The sequence below is a fragment of the Fukomys damarensis genome, unplaced genomic scaffold (assembly GCF_012274545.1).
Source record: "Fukomys damarensis isolate Sample0158 unplaced genomic scaffold, DMR_v1.0_HiC HiC_scaffold_16, whole genome shotgun sequence".
Classification (NCBI taxonomy): domain Eukaryota; kingdom Metazoa; phylum Chordata; class Mammalia; order Rodentia; family Bathyergidae; genus Fukomys; species Fukomys damarensis.
This window is the reverse complement of record NW_022900928.1, coordinates 30,499,883-30,522,553: the sequence shown is the minus strand read 5'-3', so window position 1 is coordinate 30,522,553 and position 22,671 is coordinate 30,499,883. Positions and strand designations below refer to the sequence as shown.

At 39.8% G+C, this 22,671-nt stretch overlaps 1 protein-coding gene and 1 non-coding gene across 2 annotated transcripts in view; one reads left to right on the top strand and one right to left on the bottom strand.

Moving 5' to 3' along the window:
* Nucleotides 1–6,185: 6,185 nt before the first annotated feature.
* Nucleotides 6,186–22,671, top strand: part of Gdpd4 (glycerophosphodiester phosphodiesterase domain containing 4) — a 101,799-nt gene continuing 85,313 nt past the window's right edge. The window contains exon 1 of the mRNA XM_033764239.1: nucleotides 6,186–6,287. The gene's annotated coding sequence lies outside the window, so the exon portion shown is untranslated. The remainder of the gene's footprint in view (nucleotides 6,288–22,671) is intronic.
* Nucleotides 8,718–8,839, bottom strand: LOC117286466. Its single transcript, XR_004517634.1, has one exon. It is a non-coding gene; the product is annotated as a U6atac minor spliceosomal RNA (small nuclear RNA).

The window sequence follows — 22,671 nt, the reverse complement described above, 5'->3', positions numbered from 1 at the left end:
AGACATTTAGTTGTTTTTTTTTCTCAGAACTGGGGATCAAACTCAGATCCTTGCACTTGTGAGGCAGACATGGTACTACTGAGCTAAGTTCCTGGCGACATTTAGTTCTTTATATATTCTAGATATTAGATATTTGTCCTCTTTCCAAGAAGATGCTGGCAGAACTTTTTTCTCATTCTGTGGGTTGTCTCTTCATTCCATTAGTTCTCTCCGTTGCTGTGCAACACCTTTATTAATCTGATATCCCATTTATTGATTGTTGGTATTATTTCTTGTACCACTGGAGTTCTGTTCAGGAAGTTTTTGCCTATGCCCATGTCTACAAGAGTTTTAGCAATTATTTCTTCCAGGAGATTCAGTGTTTTTGTTTCAATATTTAGGGCTTTGATCCTTTTGATTTTAGTATAGGGTGAGAGATATCTAGATTCATTCTTCTGTATTTGGATAATCACTTTTCCCAGAACCATTTCTTAAAGAGGCTTTTTCCCAAGGTATGTTATTAGCACTTTTGTCAAAAATAGATGGCTGGGGCTGGGAATTTGGCTCAGTGGTTCTGTTGCCCGCCTCACAAGTGCAAGGTCCCGAGTTTGATCCCCGGGGCCAAAAAAACAACAACAACAAAACAAAAAACAAACAACATGGCTGAAGGTGTTTGGCATTGTTTCTGCATCCTCTATTCTAGTCCACTGGTCAACCTGCTTGTTTTTGTGGTATTTTTATTACTGTAACTTTGTAACCTAACTTGAAGTCTGGCATTGTTATGCCTTCTTGCTTCTTGTTTTTCAGGATTGCTTTGGCTATTCTGGGTCTCTTCTGGTTCTATATAAATTTTAGAGTTGTTTTTTTTTTCCCTACTTTTGTGAAAAATGCTGTGGGCATTTTGATTGGAACTGCATTAAATCTATCATTCTTGGTAATATGAAAATTTTGACAATATTGGTTATGCCTATATAAGAACAGAGGATATCTTTCCATTTTCTGATGTTCTGTCCAATCTCTTTTCCATAATATTGTAGTTTTTATTATATAGGTGGTTCATTTTCTTGGTTATGTTAATTCCTAAGTATTTAATTTTCTTTAAAGCTATTGTGACTGGCATTGTTTTCTCAATTTCTTTCTTGGAGGGGTCATCGTTAGTGTAAAGGGATGTTATTGCTTTTTGTGTGTTGATTTTGTATCCTGTCATGTTGCTGAAATTGTTTATTCTAAGAATCTTCTGATGCAGTTCTGAATCTTTTGTGTAAAGGATCATGTTGTCTGCAGATAAGGATAATTTGATTTCTTCATTTCCTCTACATATGCCTTTTATTTCTTTCTCTTGCTTAACTTTTCTGGATAAAATTTTTAGTACTATATGAACAAGAGTGGTAACAGTGGGCACCCTTGTTTTGTTCTTTGTTTTAAAGGGAATGCTCTATCCAGGTGCGGTAGTGCACACCTGTAATCCTAGCACTTAGGAGGCTGAGGCAGGAGGATTGCCACAAGTTCAAGGCTAGCCTGGGCTATATAGTGAGTTCAAGGCCAGCCTGAACTAAGTAACAGGAACCCATCTCAAAAAACCAAATAAATAAATAGACAAACAAATAAATAAAAATGGAAATGTTCTAGTTTTCCCTATTTGGTATGATGTTGATAATAGGTTTGGCATAAGTGGATTTTATCAGTTTAAGATATAGTCCTTTTATGCCTTTCCTCAGGGTTTTTGTCATAAAACAATGTTAGATTTTGTCACAGGCTTTTCTTGCATCTATTGAGACTATGTGGTTTTTATCCCATTTATGTGGTGTATTTCATTTATTGATTTACATATGTTGAACCATCTCTGCATCCCTCGGATGAAGCCAATTTGGTTATCATGTATGGTCTTTTTAATGATTTGTTGTGTTCTGTTTGCAAGTATCTTGTTGAAGATTTTTATGTCTGTGTTCATTAGGAGATTGATCCATAGTTTTCTTTATTTTGTTGAGTCCATGTCTGGTTTTGATATCAGGGTAATGCTAGCTTCAAAGAATGAGTTTGGCAGTGTTCCTTTCCTTCAGTCATGTAATTTAAAATTGTTTTTCTAACAGTTTCATCTTTAAAAAAAAATAATCTAGAAAGACTGTGATATGTAGTACTGTAGGCTGGGATATAGAGGATGAGGGAAATAAAAAGGAAGAAAAGGAGGAGAGTAGTTCAGAAAAAAGGAAAAGAGAAAAAAGACAATAGCAGAAGAAAGAAAAAAGAGTTGGGACTTGGTTGGTATTATTTTGATGTCTGGAGATGAGGGCTGACGGAGAGGGGGCTTGAGAGGTTATTTGTTGGGGTGGGAAAAAGGAAGAAGAGGGAGGGAAGTATATTTGTTGCTGGAAGGAAGCTGTAAAAAGGCCAGAACCAATTAGTGTGCTGATAGCAAGCTTGTGTTGAATCCCCTGTACAATTTTTGGTGAGGGTTAACCTGAAATGCCCATGAAAGTCACTATTTAAGCTAAAGCACAAACTAGTTCTTATTTTCCTTTTCACAGATACAGATAGTGCGCGCGCGCACACACACTCACACATCTGATGAAAGGAGAGAAAGAAAAGAAAGAGAAACTCCCCCCACCCGGCCTGCCCAATAAAAACCCCACACATATACAGAACACAAGAGTATCTCGGTCCTATTTATACTGCAGTCAAAATTTGACCAGTGTGCTCTTCCCTCTCCATTTGCAAATGGAGAAACTGACTCATAGTGATTGTGGAGGGGCTAAGCTCCAGTTCTCTGTGTTTGAATCCAGGAGGTTTGTTATGTCTACTGATGCTTGAAAAAAAATCATATGATTTCTTTTCTTGCCTGCCAGTGAGTGATGGAGCCTGCTTCTCACGTCCTCAGCGTGCCATGCTTTGCTTTCAGTTGTGCTCCTCTGGATGTGGCAAGCCAGAGTTTGTTTTTGTTTGGGATTTTGTTTTGTTTTGTTTGCCTTTCTTATGATCAGATACCTTCAATAATCTGAGGTGTGCACAGTAGGGTAGGGCAGTGTGACAAGTCAAGTAACCAGTCCTGCTGATTTCTGAAGTGGTCTTTGTTTTTATTTTTTGTTTGTTTTTGGTGTTTTGAGATAGGGTCTTCCTAGGTAGTTCAAGGTGGACTTGAACTCTCTATATAGCCTAGGCTGTCCTTAAACTCCTGGTGATCCTTGTGCCTCAGCCCCCTTAGTGTGAAAGGCCTTCTTGATCTCTTTCCCTTTCCTTCCACAATGATCCTTGCACCCTACAGCCGTGAGTATGCCTACTCTTTCTATACAGCTCTGAGTGAGTTCACAGTGCAACCCCCTCTGGCTGTGCCGCTCCTCTCAAACTTTCCACCTGCATCAAACTCTGCACTGAACCCACAGAGAGTCTCTGTCCAGCCTGTGGACTTAGTGGTTCTTAGGGTATGGAGAGCTCAGCAGCTTTTGACTGGTAGTGGAAGAGTTCCTTTGCAGGTACTTAGTTCTGCAGCATCTGGAGATTGGGCAGTGGCAGGATACCCCCAGGGCCCAGAATTCACTGGTGTTTGGGGGAGCAAGTTGGCATTGCTCAAGTGCTTTCTCCTCTCCTAGATCACACTGGTCACAAATGCTGCTTGCTGCTGCAAGTCATTGAGCCACAGCTCTCTTAGTATCTGGTTCCCGGTCCCTAACCAGGCCTATGCCCATTTTTTTCTTTCCCAAGGGCCCAATGGTCCTAACCCACTGCCCTCTGAATGATTCACCAGCTTTCTGTTTCTGTAGTGTCTTGATCTGCAAATATCTTGCTCGCCAAGCTTGCTGTCCCAGTGAGAAGAAAGTTAAGACAGGTGGCACTGCCATATGGGACTTGCTAGGCTAGATGCCAAGCTAGCAGCCAGCTGCTGCTGCTGTACTTAGCTTGTTCCCTGCTAAGGTTAGACTTTTTCCCAAGATGCTATGTTCTTGGACCTGGGGTGTAAGAAGTACTTGGAACAAGGGTGGCCCAGCTTCTTTCTCGTAATTTCTCCTGGTACTAGAATTCATCTGGCAGGCTTCTATTTCAAGTTTCCTTCCTATATTTAAGTCTTTGTTGAACCCCAATTTCCAAGTGCCTTTGCTTTCCAGTGAGCAACTTCTGAGTGTCCCATGAACACTGCTGCTCCTAGTCAGCCATGATGGGAAAACAAAAAACAAACAAATAAAAACACAGTCCACTTTTGCTACTAATTTTTAGCAGCCAAATTTTAATCCTATAATAGAAATTCATTAATATCTATATTCTTTGAAATAGTGTTCTAACTAGATTTATTTTGATAAGCTCTTTGTTACTGTTTTTTAAACAATCTGTTTTGCATGCTTTTGTTTGTCTTGCTTGTTGGTGGACCTTTAAAACCAGAAGTAATAGGACCAGGCCTGTTTTTGCTCAAACCTAGGACTAGCCACTATAGTTTATTTCATTATCTGGCGATGAGAGAGGAAAATACTCTCAAGTAACAATCAGAATGGAGTTTCAGAAAAATCCGCCTTTCACATAAGAATATTTAACTCATTGAGTGCCACCTAATTTCAAGGGTGCCAGTAGTTCAGTAGTCTCAGAATGGAAGTTAGGAGGAAGAGGGTAAACCTCTCAAGGCTCAGTCTACATTTCCTTCTTTATTCTATCACCATCCCAGTCCAAGCTATCTGACTCTTTTCTGCCTAGTGTCATACGCAGACTCCCATTACTTACTAGGGAGCACACTCTTGGGAATTCAGCTAGGTCAGGAAAGATACAGTCAGAAAATATGCAGTCAGTTTAAGGGTTGATAGGTCTGTAGCTTCCAGGTGTTTATTTAACCAACTAATTAACTGACATGCGGCAAGCATTTTAGTAGATATCAGTAATGAAGAGATGAGTTAGATGTAGACTAGCCAACAGTAAGTAGATTACAAAACCTCAGCAAGACTCAGTATGTATTATCAGTGTGCCCAATATAGTAATACGAGGCTTGTTTAGAGGGAGATTTAGGACCCAAAGGAAGATATTAACTACATCTGCTGGTGAGGAATAGGGGAGCTAATGACCAAATAAGGATTCCTGAGCTGAGTTTAATGGTAAGAAAAGGAGATAGCCAGATAAAAGTTGGAAGTGGTTAATCTTTGCAGTAGGGACAGCATGAATACAGAAACCTAAAGTGTAGGGGAGCAAAACCACAGAGTACAAGAAGTTTGGTTTAGCTGGAGTATCAATAAAAGCAGGAATGGAGGAGAGTAGAGGGAAGGTGAAGCTGAAGGAAATTGGCAGGATCCAATTAAAAAAAAATTACCCTTAGAAATGAATTTCAAGTATAGTCATATTTGCATTTTAAAAAGATCACCAGCTGCTCTTTGAAGGTTTGGGGAGAGGTAGAGTGGAAGTGAGATTCTTTGGGTGTCTGATGCAGTAACTACCTTAAACATGGTGCCAAGATGGTTTGTATGCATGGAGATGATTAGAGGCCTAGTGGGCACTGAGAAGGAGAGAGAGAGGACTCAAGCACAAGACAACACTGACTTCAGATCTTGTCATTTACTGATTTGGAGTTGCAGGAGATTGCAAAGATTTGAAAATAAAGATAATGAATTTAAGTTAAAATTTACTAAGTTTGAGATGTCTACACCTGGATATGCAGATAAAGATGACTAACCCACCATTAGATACAAGGATCTACAGGTTAAACAAACAAAAGCTAATGCTGACCTAATGTGGCCTTTCAAATATTTTTAATGTGTGGTGTTTTTTTGTTTGTTTGTTTTTTAAATTTAAGGCAAGATAGCTGGACATAGGGTGCATTCCTGTAATCCCAGCTACTCTGAAGACTGAGACAGGAGGATCACAAGTTTGAGGCCAGCCTGGGCAACTAAGCAACGCCCTGTCTGAAAATTTGAAAATTAAAAGGGTTGGGGGATGTAGATAGGTGGTCTCTGGGGAAAGAAAAAGGGCAAAGAAAAGGAAACAGAAGTAAGGAAAGGAGGAAGGAGAGGAGAAAGGAAGGAGGAAGGGAGTGGGGGGAAGAGAGAGAGAGAGGGGGAAGAGAGAGGGAGAGGGAAGAGGCGGGGAGGGAAGGGAAGGAGGGAGGCAGAGAAGGACAAAGTAAGAAAATTATCAACCTCAGTGCTCTACGTCAAGACCCGGACCTGGCTTTCATCAGAGTCTTGCTCTTACAGCAGCCTGTAGCCACGCCCAGGTGGGGGGGGCAGGCCAGCCCAGCGCATGGGCTTGGAACCGCGTGCTCCAATTCAGCCTCCAAGTTGGCAGTTGCTGGTCTTCTCAGATGCGAAGCCCAGATTTGCGTTTGGGGCTGTGAGTGAGTCACTGTAAGTAACAGGTCCAGTCCTTTGCTCCCACAGGGGCATCACTAGAAACAGGAGGTCACACTAGGATTTTGAGTTGCAGTTAAACCCGAGGCACCCTGATGCATTTCGCTTTCGTTGAATGAGCTTTGCTGCCTTTCGTTGCCCCTGCCCCGGGAAGAAAGGGACTGAGCCTCACATCAGCCCACATCCGCCCCACCTGCCACTATAGGCCTGACAGGGAGGGCAGGCCACAAGCGGCTTGCAGCCCAGGCCTTTTCCAAGGCCCCACAGCTGTGAAAGGGTCCCTTGTTTCTCTCTCGGAAGGGTCACCATCCTCCTCGCCTGTCAGGTGTTTTATTCGGCTTTTAGTTGTCTTTGGCAGGAGAGATGAGTCTACTTCTCTCTCAGTCCTGACCTCCACCACCAGGTTTTTACTTAACTAGATGGGTAGGTGGCAGCGTCCTGTAATGGAATGGGACAGACTTTGGGAGAATAGATTTTGAAGGGAAACCCTAGTTCATTTACATACATATTAATGTTGAAGGGCATGTCACAAATCCAAGTGGGGGATTCGGTAGGTTGTTGGATATATACATGTGAAAATCAGAGAAGAGATCTGGAAGGGAAATAATTTGATCCACCTGCCTATTAGGGTTTAATTTTTGCGTGAACTTGACTATCCTTGGATGTGCATAGACTCAAAGGATCTGTAGGTACATGGAAAATGGTTATGGCAATGATTCTGGATAAGAAGCTTTCTTTTATTCAGTATCCAATCAGTTCAACTTCCTCCCAGTCTTAGAGCCCTTGTTCACATCTGCCACTGGACACACCAATGTGTGTGTTTGTGTGTTAGTTTCATTTGTGTGTTAGTTCCATTGTGATCATTTTCCTTTGGTCGATGGTTTTTATAAATGTGAAATTTTCTGGATTTTGGGGGAATTTGAGGGAACTGAACCCAGGTCCTAGTGCATGGTAGGTAAGCACTCTGCCATGGAACTACATCCTGAGCTTTTCTGCTATTTTTTTTTTTCTCATTGGTTTCTGACAAAAGTGCAATTTTGTCAGAAAATATATTCTTAAAATGTCAGTCCTTTAAAGTTCATTTAAGCCAATAGTATGGCTCAAGATATTATCACTTTTTTTCTTTTTTTTTTTTCAGTACTGGGAACTGAACTGAAGCCTTATGCATGCTAGGCAATCACTGCTTCTGAGCTACATCTCCAGCCCATATGATCACTTTTAATAAATTGTCTTATGACCACTTGAAAAGCATGTATTTTCTGAAGTTGAGTACAATGTTTTATAAATGTTCATTAAGCTTCTTTGTTAATTGTTTCTAAAGTCATCTCCTGACAGATTATTTTGTCCACTTATTCTGTCCTTTATTGAGAGACGTGCTCCACCATCATGGTTGATTTATTTGTCTTTTAGAGACTATGTGATTGAGTACTATAAACTGAAAAAAAAATTCAGTCTTTTTTTATCATTAGAAAATGTCCTTCTTTATCTTCAGCAATACTTTTTTGCCTTAATATTTATTTGTCCACTGGTCACCTGGTAATGTAGCTTGTATCATTTGGCCCCAGTTCTTCATTCTTCTTTTAGTTACATCCTTTGTGTCGATACCTTTAGCCATGTAATTTTACTCCTAGAGATTCCCAGCTCTTAGTTTTTACTTTGGGCTCAACAAGTAAGAGACATTCCTTGAAGCAGGGGTTTGAAATGGCCTTGCTCATTGGGATTTGCTTTTTTGGACAACTTGCATCACTAGAAGAACATACTTAAGCCAGTTGGTTAAGGAGACACATGTTTCGGTCAGTTTCCCCCAGGTATGGTAGCTGAGGCCAGCCTACATCAATGGCTGCAGAACAGAAAGCCATTGAGCTCGCCTGTGTGAGCAGGGAAGTCCATTGTTATATGGCACAGTAGTTGATTTTTGTCTGTGGTTGATACACAGCATTACTTTGGTAATAAAAACTGGATACATACTAAAGAATTACTTTTTACTCCTCTGCCCCCCTGATGGTGCTAGGAATGAAAACAAAGGCCTCACACGTTAGGCAAGTGGTTTGTTAGTGAGCCACATTCCTGGCCCTCTTTTTCTCTTCTTTTATAGCACTTTCAGTCTTAATACACCAAATACTTACAAAAACATATGATTGAGTCCTGTTATTTTAATAGTTTGACAGTTCTTTTGCTCTTCTTTAAATTTGAGATTTAGTCTACCTACATTTAAAGCAATTACTGATGTTTTAATAGGTTTAAATCTGGCCACTGTCCCCACTGCTTGAGTGAGGAGGCTTTCTCTGTTTCCCTGGTGCATGTACCGTTTTCACCTTTATCTTGATTTCTTTTGGATTATTCTACTTTATCTACTAGCTTTATTGAGGAATAATTGGATATAATAAACTTCACATATTTAAAATGTACAATTAATATTGCTCTGGATTAGGGGTTAAATTTGATGCCACAAAATAGGTGGCAATGCCTTAATTGTATGAGTGTTGTCAGGCCCAAGGGCCTTTTCCATCCTTGTCAAGGGAGTACTAACCTGTCCTTTAATACAACAGGTGGGGATGAATTTGGAAGGACAAGTCTGGATGCAGACAGACCTGTTAGGAGGCGAGTGAAATACTCAGAGGGAGGACTTGAGCTGGGGAAGTGACAAGGAAGTGAAATTATGAGAATAAGATAATCTCCAAGTGCTCTACTGGATCTATGGATCTGTTATTTCAGAATTTAAGAGGATAAACTGAGTAAATCAGAAATTGACTGTGTTAGGATGAGTTATGGACATCCCAAAGATGCCTGTACCCTAATCTTCAGCATCTATGATTCCATAGTATCATCCTGTCATGATAAAAAGTATTTTGCAAATGTAATTAAGGTAATGATCTTGAGATGGGGAGATGATACTATTCAGGTGGTTTCAGTGTAATGACATGGATCCTTAAAAGAGAGAGAGAGGGCTGGGGGTTTGGCTCAGTGGTTCTACCACCTGCCTCACAAACACAAGGTCCCAAGTTAGATCACTGGTCCAAAAAAGAGAGAAGGGGGATCAGAATCAGAGAGAAGATCTGATGATGCAAGCAGAAGTTGGAGCTAGAGAGAGAGAATATCAGAGAATGGGAATGGAGGATGCCACAGTGCTGATTTTGTAGAGGAGGGCTCAACATCAAAGGAATGCAGGTGATCACTAAGAAACTGGAGGAGGCGAGGTAATGGATTGTCCTTTAGAGCCTTCAGAAGCAGTCCTGCCACCATCTTGATATCTATCCCATGAAACTCATTTTGAAGTTCTGATCTCTAGAACTGTAAATTAATAACTTTTTCAAAGCCACTAAGTTTGTTGGCAATTTGTTACACCAGCAGGAGGAAATTAACACAGGTTTTTCATGATCCTTTGACTTAAGAAAACATTATTAATTCTTTTGTTTGACAATTATTGAGTGCCTACTTATGCCAGTTTCCCATGGTTAGGACATATCAGAGACGATAAAAACACCTTCTGTCACATGGAACAATCTCAGTAAGAGTTGAAGTGAAACTACAAACAGTAAATATACCAAATAAGAAAAGGGAAACAGAAGCCCAAGATGGCCATGACTATAGTTTAGGCCGTAAAGGGGGTCAGCAAGACTCCAGCACAGGTGCATCTTTCAGTGTCCGGGTGTAAATAATTTATGTAACCATCCATCCCATATAAGGTCTGGTACTGGTGGGCAGTCACTATTGTGTGTACAGTGGCTGATAGCTGGGCAAATACAATGGCGGGTGAGAATAAAGATTTCTAATTCAGCCCACAGCTGTGTGTCTCTTCTTTGGGCTGCCCAAATCTCAGGTGAACCTCCCCAGTCTAAATAAGAGACAAGACAGTTGGCCTAGTGTGGCAGGATTTGCCTCAGCCCAGGCCAAGGCCGAAACCTCATTAAGGGAAAATGGCAACAGGGAGTTGAAGGAAGCAATATACACTGCTCGTAAATCATGTCCAGAAAGAATGCATGCTGCTGAGATAATAAAGCTCATCAACACAGACAGCTTGGGGGCTGAAGATGTTAAGTTGCTTCCTTGTAGGAAAGCCCATAGGGTGCTGATACATAAAATGAAAGTAGCTACAACCCAGCAAGGCCATGAAGATAAAGCAAGACATCAATGGGGCCAGGATGGGCGTACAGCCCTCCAGGAAGACTTCAGGCTGAACATAGAGCACACACTGGAGACACAAGTGGAATCTAAATCAGGTTTCAAATCAGAGCCTGAGGCAGGCCCAGGGTCCTGGGCAGGAAGGAGTGCTGCATGGGGCCAGAGACTACACGTTGATAAGATTGATACATGCAGCAGCACGGATGGTCTGGAGAGACTCCAGAGAACTGCCAAAAACTGTGAGTGGGTGGCAGGCCTGAGCAGAGCTGGTGCGACTCATGTGGGGGCTGAATATGGGACACTCGTTGCCTAGTGGCAACAGCAGAGGCAATTGGCCAGGGGGGTTGGGAGGAACTCAACCAAAGCTGCGGGGGCAACTGGAACTGGCAGTCACCAGGAGCCAACAGACAGATCTAAAGCTGGGAGCAAACCCAAGCAGAGGAGGCAGTTGCAGTGTAGTTGCTGGGGCGCTGGGACATAGTAAAGGGTGCAGAGGGGATTGAGGAGTTCAGGTGGTATCGAGGCAGAGGCCCAAGCAAACTGAGAGAAAGGGGTCAATAGGTGACCCATACACAGATGTGGATCAACCTCATCATGGCAGGTGTGGACCAAGAAAAAATTGACAAAGAGCTAAATGGCATGCTCCTAATCCTTTGAAGGCAATTATACCCACTCAACAGTGCCAAAGCGAGAAGGCTCCACAGTGGAAGCAAACAGCCCAGACCTGGGCCATAAACTTGCTATACTATGTGGCCTCTGTGGATGACGCTGTGCAGGTGTTTAATTTTGACCAGGGACAAGGCCAAGGTGCCCAGTTAGAAGGGACACCAGAAGACTGAAGGGCTCATGCTGAACTTGATGTCATTGGTCCCCCCACAAATGTGCAATTTGTGCTTGTGTTAGGGCACAGCAGGACAGACTGTAGTCTGATTTATGGCAATCTTGAGAAATTCCTGGGTAGGATGGATTACATAGATGGCCAAGGAGGATGAGCCATCAAAGTGAAACCCATGACTATGACCTTAAGTTTAGGCCATCTGCCTCCTTGAGCCTATACCATGCACGTCTCCCTTGTACTTGAGTACATTCTGAGTGTGGACATCTTCCAGAGGTTGAGATTGCAAACAATGATGCTCTCTATAGACATAGCTGCTAAGAGTCAAACTGTTCACCTCCATGTGAAAATGAAGGCGATGGATGTTTACTGTGCTGCCACAGGGTTATTTACACAGCCCTACTGTTTGCCACGGGCTGATGGCAGAGGACTTGGCTGCATGGTCAGCCCCACAAGAAGTGTGGTTATTTCATTACACTGATGATATTATGTTAACCTCTGATTCTCTTGAAGGTCTAGAGCATGCTGCTGGTGTTTCTGGCAGTCTAGAAATATATAGATGAGCCATCAACAAGGTCAGGGTCCAGGGACCTGGGCTCTCTGTCCAGTTTTTGAAAAGTTTTTCTGGTTGGGTAGGACAGAGGCTGTTATTGATGAGATGCAAAGGTGTCCTCATCCTACCACAGTGAAACAGAGACTTTTACAGGGCTTCTGGAGTATTAGAGTACTTTATTTTCCCATTTAGCCCAGGTCTGTTTTTTTTTTTTACTTATGAAAAACATAACACTTTTTAAAAATTAATTTTATTGGTAAATTTTAGGTATACAATATAATGATATTCATCATTGGAAATTTGTACCTTTAATACTCTATATTGGTTCTTATTTTTTCCCCATTCCCCTGACCTCCCTTCAACCCCTCCACCCCTCCCTATTTGCAAAGACTTTATTTCCATTTTCTCATATTAATTCTATTCCCTTCTTTCCTTACCCCTACCCACTTTCCCTTTGCCCTTGCCTGTTTTCTTCCTATCTCACATTATCTATTATACCTTTTGATCCTTGTTTACACTTTCAGTTTCTCACACTACAGAAACTATTTGGTATTTACACTTGTGTTCTATTTATTGCACTTAAGAGGATCACCTCAATGTGTACCCATTTAGCTTATAAATGTGTCTAATTTCTCATTTTTTATGGCTAATACTCCATTTTATTAAAAAAAACACATTTTCTTTATCTAGTGTCCAGTTGATGGGCAATTGGGCTGTTTACAAGTTTTAGCTATTACAAACTGTGCTGCTATGAACATGGGTGTACATATATCACTGTGATATGATTCTTTTAATTCTTTTGGGAAGATACCAAACAGGGTCAAATGAGACCCCCAATCATAGCTCTTTGAGGTATCCCCATACTGATTTCCATACTGATTGCTCCAGTCTACACTCCCACCAGCAGTGGACCAGCGTTCCATGTTCCTCACAGCCCACCCACACCCAACCCCAGCATTTGTTATTGGTTGATTTCCAAAATAGCAGCCATTCTTTCTGGGGTGAGGTGGAATCTCAGTTTAGCTCTCATTTGTATCTCTTGAATGACCACTGATGTTGAACTTTTTTTTATATGGTTATTTGCTATTTCTACTTCTTTGTCTGAGAAATGTCTGTTCATTTCAGATGCCCATTTTTGGATTGGGTCTTTAAATTGGGGAGGTCTGATTTTTTAAAGTTCTTTATATATTCTAGATACAGCACCTCTGTCTGAGGAACAGCTGGTGAAAAACTTTTCCCATATTGTGGATTGTCTCTTCACACTCTTACTGGTTTCTCTTGCTGTGCAGAAGCTTTAATAAGAAGAGATTCCACTTGTTGATTGTTTGTGCTAGTTCACATGCAACTGAGATTTTGTCCATGAACTCTTTTCTTACACCAGTGTCTTCAGGAGTTCTACCTAACTTCTCTTACAGCTGGTTTAGTGTTTCTGTTTTAATGTTTACTTCTTTTTTTTTCTTTCTCTTTATTGAGTTTATTGGTACATTCTAGGTATACAGTACAGTTACATTCATTACTGGGATCTTGTACCTTTACATGACGGGTCTTGGTTCTCATTTTTTCCCCTTGTCCCTGCCCTCCCTTCACCCTCTCATACCCTCACCATTTACAAACACTTTATTTCCATTTTTTCATTTCTCATATTTTTTTCTTTTTCCTTATTCCCTTTCCCCTACCCTTCCCACTTTCCCCACACCTTTAGCCCTTTTCTTCCTATTTCACATTGTTAATTATCCCATTAGGATCTTGTGTACTATTGTAAGAGCCTGACTGAACCAGAGCGACTCCATGTTGACCAGCAAACGATCTAGAGACTGTCATTCCCCCCCCCATCCCTTATAGGATAACTACTGATTAATTGCGAATTGTTAGGTAACTGCTTTGAAGTAGCTGGGAAACTAAATGGAAACTGTAGTGAACACAGAGACCCAACACAAATCACGCCACTCCTTATTTGCCTGTAGCTGAATGTTTTGAACATTATAATCTAAGTTGTAAATGGAATAATGGATAATCGATCTGCTGATCATTAGTACGTGACGGTCAGGTATATGCTTGATGACCACTAGCTCAGATCAACTGATTCTTTGCCTTTGTCCTCTTCCTGTAAGTTTTAAGTGTAACCCCCCCCTTAGCCCTATATAAAATGGCCTCTGTTTCTGAGCTAGCCGCCTCTCTGAGCTACTTGGCTTGGGGAGTGCCGTCTGGCCAGACTAATGAAGGTCTATTTGCCAACTTGCCTGGTGTGTTCCTTCCTGGGTGACTCTCACTGTCCGACAAGCTCCTGGAGCCTCGCTGAGCTTCTGAGCCCAGCATCGTGGAAGCCTCTTGGCTGTTCACGCTCCAGGAGTAAAAGTGAGACTTAAGTCTTACACTATTATACTTCTTCACACCAGAGAAACTATTTGATCTTTACATATGTGTGACTTATTTATTTCACTTAGGAGTATATCCTCAAAATGTATCCATTTTCCTATGAATGACTCTAATTTCTCATTCTTTATGGCTGAGTAGTATTTTATAGAAAAACCACATTGTCTTTATCCAAACTCCAACTGATGGGCAAATGGGCTGTTTCCAAGTTTTAACTATTACAAACTGTGCCGCTATAAACATAGGTGCACATATATCACTATGGTATGATTCTTTTGGAAAGATACCCAGCAGAGGGATGGCTGGGTCAAATGGGACCTCTAGTCCAAGCTCTTTGAGGTATCTCCATATTGATTTCCATAGTGGTGGCACCAGTCTGCACTCCCACCAACAATGGAGAAGGGTTGCTTTCTCTCCACAACCATGCCAACATTTGTTATTGGTTGATTTCTTGATAGCAGCCCTTCTTTGTGGGGTGAGGTGGAATCTCAGTGTTGTTTTCATCTGCATCTCTCGAATGACCAGTGATGTGGAACATTTTTTCGTATATTTACTTGCTGCTTTTACTTCTTTGTCTGAGAAATGTCTGTTCATTTCAGATGCCCATTTTTGAATTGGGTCTTTATATTTGGGGGTGCTGGTTGGTTTGAGTTCTTTATATATTCTAGATAATAGTCCTTTGTCTGAAGAGCAGTTGGTAAAAATTTTTTCCAACATTGTAGGTTGTCTCTTAGTTCTGTTGATGGTTTCTTTTGCAGTGCAGAGCTTTTTAATAAAAAGAGATCCCAGTTGTCGATACTTTCTGCTAATTCCAGTGCTACTGAGGATATGTTCATGAAGTCTTTTCCTATGCAAATGTCTTCTAGAGTTCTGCCTAACTTATCTTACAGCAAGTTTAGTGTTTCTGTTTTAATATTTAGATCTTTAATGCACTTGGATTTTAATTTAGTGCATGGTGAAAGATAAGGGTCTAGTTTTAATCTTTTGTAGGTTGAGAACCAGTTTTTCCAACACCATTTATTAAAGAGGCCATCCTTCCTCCAGTGGGGATGGTCAGCTCCTTTGTCAAAGATGAGGTAGCTGAGTACATCTGGAGTTGTTTTTGTGTCTTCCAGTCTGTTCCACTGATCCTCAGGTCTGTTTCTTTGCCAGTACCATGCTGTTTTTATCACAGTGGCTTTGTAGTATAGTTTCAAATTGGGAATTGTTATACCCGCTGCCATGTGTCTGTTGCCTAGGATGGCTTTTGCTATTCTAGGTCTCTTCTGGTTCCAAATGAATTTTTGGATTCTTCTTTCTAGTTCTGTGAAGTATAGTGTTGGAATTTCAATTGGCATTGCATTGAATCTGTATAGCAGTTTTGGTAGTATGGCCATTTTCACTATGTTGACTCTTCCTATCCAGGAGCAGGGGATATCTTTCCATTTTCTTATATCCTCTTTGGTCTCTTTTTTCAGAGTGCTGTAGCTTTTAGTGTAGAGGTCTTTTGCTTCTTTTGATAGGTTGATTCCTAGATACTTCGTTTTTTTTGGATGCTATTATGAAAGGAATTGTTTCCCTAATTTCTCTCTCAGTGAGTCTGTTATTTGTGTACAAGAAGGCTACTGATTTTTGGGTGTTGACCTTGTATCCTGCTGCTCTGCTAAAAGTGTCAATTAAGTGGAGAAGTCTTTTGGTGGAGTTTTTGGGTCTTCAATGTAGAGTATCATATCATCAGCAGATAATGACAGTTTAACTTCTTCTTTTCTTTCTTTATTGCTTTAATTTCTTTCTCTTGTCTAATTGCTATGGCTAATGTTTCCAGGACTATATGGAAGAGGAGTGGTGATAGTGGGAATCCTTGTCTTGTTCATTATTTTAACGTGAAAGTTTTCAGTTTTTGGCCATTTAATATGAAGTTGGCTGTTGGTTTTTCATAGATAGTCTTTATTAAGTTGAGATATAGACCATATATTCCAATTTTTTGCAGGGTTTTTATCATGAATGGGTGTTGAATTTTGTCAAATGCTTTTTCTGCACCTATCGAGAGGATCATGTGGTTTTTGTCCTTGACTTTGTTAGTATAATGTTTTACATTTATTGATTTATGTATGTTGAGCCATCCTTGCATCCATGGAATAAATCTGACTTGGTCAGGATGTATGATCTTCTTAATAATCCTCTGTATTCTGTTTGCCAGTATCTTATTAAGGATTTTTGCATTTATATTCTTTGAGGAGATTGGCCTGTAGTTCTCTTTTTTTAGTTGTGTCTTTCCCTGGTTGGGGAATCAAAGTGATACTTCCTTCCAGGAATGAATTTGGAAGTATTGTTTCCCTTAATATTTACTTCTTTAATCCATCTTTAGTTTAGTGCATGGTTAGTTTTAATCTTTGGAACTTTGAAACCCAATTTTTCCAGCACCATTTTTAAATCAGGCTGTCTTTCTTCCAGTGAGGGTGTTTGGCTCCTTTGTCAAGATGAAGTGGCTGAGTTTGTCTGGAGTTGTTTCTGTATCTTCTAATCTGTTCCACTGGTTCTCATGTCTGTTTCTTTGTCAGTACCATGCTGTTTTCATCACAATAGCTTTGTAGTATAGTTTCAAGTTGGGGATTGTGATACCCCCTACCTGTCTTTATTGCCCATAATTGCTGTTGGTATTCTAGGTCTCTTCTTGTTCCCAAAAATTTTTTGGTCTTGTCAAGGTCCATGAAGTATGCTGTTGGGATTTCATTTGGGATTGCATTGAATCCATGTAGCATTTTTGGAAGTATGGCCATTTTAATTATATTGGTTCTTTTTTTTTTTTTTTTTTTTTTGGCACTGGGAATTGAACTTGGGTCCTTGCGCTTGCAAGGCAGGTGCCAGAACCTTTACGCTAAATCCCCGGCCCCAAATTGTTTCTTTCTACACAGGAGCAAGGGATGTCTTTCAATTTTCTGATGTCCTCTTTGTGTCTGTTTTTTTCAGAGTGCTATAGCTTTCAGAGTAGAGATCTTTAATTTCTTTCATTAGATTGATTCCTAGGCATTTCAATTTTTAGATGCTATTGTGAAGAGAATTTTTTCTCCTGTTTCTCTTTCAGCAAATCTGTTGTTTGTGTACAGGAAAGTTATTGATTTTTGTGCAATGACCTTGTAACCAGCTAGTATACTGAATTTGCTTATTAAGACTAGAAGATTTTTGGTGGAGTTCTTGGGGTTTGTGTGTAGAGTATCATGTCATCTGCAAATAATGACAATTTGACTTCTTCATTTTCTATCTTTATTCCTTTTATTTCTTTCTCTTGTCTAATTGCTGTGGGTAATGTTCGCAAAACTATATTGACCAAGAGTGGTGAGAGTGGACATCCTTGTCTTTTTCCTGATTTTGTTGCAAAGGATTTCAGTTTTTGACCATTTAGTAGGACATTGAATGTTGGTTTTTCATAAATGGCTTTTATCAGGTTGAGGTTGAGAACATCTATTCCAATTTTTATAGGGTTTTTATCATGAATGGGTATTGGATTTTGTCAAATGCTTTTCTGCATCTATTGAGATGACCATATTTTTTTTTCCCTTTAGCCCTATTAATATAGTGTATTACATTTATTGATCTGCATATGTTGAACCATCCCTGCATCCCTGGGATAAATCCCACTTGGTCAGGGTATATGATCTTCTGCATTCTGTTTTTCAGTATCTTATTAAAGATTTTTGCATTTATTTTCATCAGTGAGATTGTCCTGTAGTTCTCTTTTTCAGTTGGGTTTTTCTCTGCTTTGGGGATCAAGGTGATGCTTGCTTCCAGGAAAATACCTGGGTGTATTGCTTCCATTTTGATTTCATTGAAGAATTTAAACAGTAGTGGCAATAGTTCTTCTCTAAATTTCTTGCAGAATTCAGCATTGAAGCCATCAGGTCCAATGCTTTTCTTCACTGGTAAATTTTAAATTGCATTTTCAATTTTATTGACTGATACTGGATTGTTTAGAATTTTTAGGTCTTCTTCCTTCAACTTTCATAATTCATATGTATGTAGGAATCTGTCCATTTCTTTTGTGTTTTCCATCTTATTGGCATATAGGTTCTCAAAGTAGATATTGATGATCCTTTGGATTTCTACTGGGTCCATTGTAATTTCACCCTTTGAATTCTTAATTACATGGATGTGGGTGTTTTCTTCTCTTTTTTTGATAAGGTTGACTAAAGATTTGTTAATTTTGTTTATTTTTCAAAGAGCCAACTCTTTGATTTTTTGTATCATTCTCTTAGTCTCCGTTGCATTGAATTTGTTATGATCTTTATAATTTCCTCCCTTGTATGATCTTTGGATTTTTCCTGCTCTTTTTCTAGACACTTGAGATTCAGCATCAGGTTATTTAATTGAGCTCACTCTGTTTTACTAATATGAGTATTCACTGCTATGAATTTCCTTCGTAGGACTGCTTTCATTGTGTCCAGTATATTCTGATATGCTATATTGATACTGTCATTTAATTGTAGATAGTGTCTGATTTCTTCTTTAATTTCCTCTGTGACCCATTGGTTATTCAGAAGTGTGCTGTTCAATTTCCATGTGTTTATGAAATTCTTGTGGTTTCTTTTGCTATTGATCTCCAGTTTCATCCCACTATTTTTTGAGAATATACAGGGGATAAATTCAATTCTTTTGCACTTACTTAAACATGTTCTGTGAGCAGGTATGTGGTCTATTTTGGAGAACAACCTGTATTCAGCCGAAAAAAATGTGTATTCTGCATTTGTGGTATGGAACACTGTGTAAACATTTGTTAAGTCCATTTGCTCAAGAATTTGATTGAGTTCTAGTGTTTCATTATTTTCTGTCTGGTTGATCTATCTATTTGTGAAAGTGATGTGTTGAGGCCCCCCACTACTACAGCATTAGTGCTTATTTGATTTTCCTTGTCTGTTAGTATTTGTTTTATGTAGTTGGGTACACTAGTGTTTGGTGCATACATATTTATGATTGTCATCTCTTTCTCTTGGATTGTTTCCTTTAGAAAGATGTTTTGTCCTTCTTTGTTTCTCTTAATCAGTGTTGGTTTGAAATCGACTTAATCTGCAAATAGGATAAGTACTCCTGCTTTTAGGGGGTGATTTGTGTCACATGGAGTATTGTTTTCTTCTCTTTGACTTTCAGTGTATGGGTTTCTTTTTTAATCAAATGTGTTCCTTGTACACAGCATATTGTTGGATCTTACTTTTTAGCCCATTAGGCCAGGCTTTTTTTTTTCTTTTTTTTTTTTTGGTGAATTGAGGTCATTATCAATGATGGTTATAACTGATATGTATTGACTTATCCTTGTTGTGTCTTTTTCTTTTTGTTGGATTCTCCCCCTTTGCATTTAGTTTCTTGATGTGCCTGATGTATTCATTGTGCTGGGGTTCCTGGGGTTGTGATCCTCATTGTCTTTTCCTAGGATATTGTTTAAAATTTTTTGGAGTGCTAGTTTGTTATTCATGAAGTTTCTCAGGTGCTCTTTGTCATGTAACTATGTTATTTCTCCATCAATTTTGAAATATAGTTCTTCAGGGTACATCAGTCTGGGTTGGAGGTTGTTTCCTTTAGGGCTTGAAATATGTCACTCCAAGCTCTTCTTGCCTTGAGGGTTTGTGTCGAGAAGTCTGCTGTGATTCTGATGGCCTTTCCTTTGTATGTGATTTGTTTCTTTTCTCTAATTCCTTGTAGAATTTTGTTCTTCTGATGCATTTCTGGAATCTTGACTATTATATACCTATGTGTAGATTTTTCATGGCTAGTTGTAGTCCTATATGCCACACTTACCTGAATGTCAAATTCTTTTCCCCTGCTTCGGATGTTTTTTACTCATTAATTCTGTGAACATTTTTTTGTATCATCTGCACTCGCTCCTGTTTCTTCATTGACTCCAATCAGTCTTATGCTACTCTTCTTTGCATCATCTAGCAGCTACTGGATTGATTTCTCATGGTCCCTTCCTATTTTTAAGAAATGTTTCTTTTCCTTATCACCAGTTGCAATCCTATCTTCTACATCTGGAATTCAGCCCTCACATTGGCTCATTCTGTTGCATAAACTTTCAATGGAATTTTTAATCTCCTGGAAATCTGTTTGCATCTGCTTTATGGATTCCATTTTTCTCCTATGTTGGGATTCCATCATGTTCCTCAGCTCCTCTATTTTTAAAAAATCTGTTTCTGCTCTAGACTTATTAATCATATCTTGCACTATGGGCAGAATCTCTGTTGTTATCTGATAAATTATTTCTGATTTCATTTTTTCCAGATCCTCTTTCATTGCCAGTCCAGGGAGTCAAGTGGTTGCATATCAGATTGTTCCATGTTGTTGCCCTTTGCGGTTGCCTTAGGTGATCTGGAAGCCTGGTTTTGAGACTTATATATGTGTCTTGTCATTTCAACAGATGCAGCCTACTGTGCTTTTGTTGAGGTAACTTTTTGCTCACCCAGTGGTCTTCAATTCTCAGCAAGCCACCAAGAGGCGTTTTCTCTGCTGCTCACTAGTGTACCAGTTCCTGGATTTGGAGTGGTGGACTTCTGGAGTCCTGCGCTGACCCATTTTCTGGGTGGGCTTCTGGCTGGAGCCTGTGCGTTCTTGTGATGATATCTGGGCATGCCTATGTCTAGGGCCTGCCTGCCTGTTTTCTGGAAGGGCCTTTGGCTGGGACTTGTGCACCCCAGACCCTAGTATGTGAGTAGGCTTCTGGCTAGAGTCTCCATGAACTTACCAATGGAATCAGGGCAAGCCTCTGGATGTTGCTTGTGCGCCTGTGAAGCTCTTTTCTGGGAAGCCCTTTGGCTTGGACCTATGTGCCCAAGACACTGATGTCCAGGAGGGGCTCTGGCTGGGATCTGCCTGTAGCTGTGCCACTCTGGTCCATACCATTGCTTGCCAGGACCTGTGTGCACTTACTGATGCTATGGGGCAGGCCTCAGGCTGTTGCTTGTATGTCTGAGCAGCTCTTTCCTGGGCAGCCCATTGGCTTGGGCCTGTGTACCCAAGATGCAAGGTTCTGGGAGGGGCCCTGGCTGGGATCTGCCTGCAGCCACACAGCTCTGGTGCACACTGCTGCTTGCTGGGATCTGCTCATTTTCAAATTTAATGGGAAATTGGTATGTTCCCCAGGCTGATCTTGAATTTGTGCCTGAGTTATTGTATGTCTGTTTTTTTTTCTATGTTAGCCCTCTTAACTATTTTAACTTTAGATCCACCCTTCAAGTAATAGAGTGCCACTGCACATATAGTACAAGAACCTTATAAAATTGTCTCTCTCCTGCTCTTAGCCTTTAAGCTGTTGTTCTCACTTATTTGGCTCTGCAGCAGTTATAAGCTACAACACTCATTGTTTCTCTTTGTGCTTCTAATATCCAGTTGTCTTTGGAATAGATTTTTATAAATAGGAAAAATATTATTTCATTCTACCCTACATTATTTCCATTGTGCCTCATTCCTTTATGTAGTTGCCTAATTTTACCTGGTACCTTTTTCCTTCTTCCTGAATGATTGTGCCAAGCATTTCTTACAGGTCACCTAATGATTAATTTTTTTCAGTTTTGAACATCTGACAAACTTTTTTTCACTTATATTTTTAAAAACATTTTTATGAGTGCTGAATTCAAGATTAACAATTTTTTTTGTTTTTCTTTCTTTCTTTCTTTTTTTTTTTTTTTTTTTTTTTTTTTTTTTTTTTTTTTTTTTTTTTTTTTTTTTTGGTACCGTGGATCAATCTCGGGTCCTTGTGCTTGCGAGGCAGGTGGTGGAACCACTGTGCTAAATCACCAGCCCCCTTTCTTTAGTTCTTTAAAATTGTTACTCCATTGTCTTCTAGTTTTTTGGTTTTCAACAAGATGTCATTGTTGAAAAGATGTGGAGAGGTCACTTTTAGTTCCTCTGCATATACAATGTCATTTTTGTCTGGCTGGGTTTGAGATTTTTCTTTTTGCCTGTAGTTAGAAGTAAACTAGAATATGATATGTCTTGTAGTTTCTATATATGCTTTTTCCTTGGCATTTGTTGTGCTTCTTGGCTAGTGGGTTATAATTTTTATTTGATCTGAAAAATTTTCAGCAGTTAATTCTTCAAATAATTATTTTTATTGCTTATTAATTCTCTCTTCTCTTTTAGGGACTCCAGTCATTTTTGTTTTTGTTTTTATATTTGGTACCAGGGATTAAACTCAGGACCTTATGCTTGCAAGGCAGGTGTGGTGCCCTTGAGCTCAATCCCTGGCCCAGGGACTCCAGTCATTTTTATATTACTTTGCTTATAGTTACTCTGTTCAAGTTGATTTCTTCATTTTTAAATTCTCTAATTCTGTACCTTTTCTTTCTCAGTGTTTTAATCTTCTCTTAATCACAGAAGTGTATTCTTTGTCTCTGATACTGTATTTTCATTTCTGGTATTGCAATTTAGATCTTTAAAAATCTTTTTTTGGGGGGGTACCGGGGATCAAACTCAGGTCCTTGTGCTTGCGAGGCGGGCAGTGGAACCACTGAGCTAAATCCCCGGCCCCTTTAAAA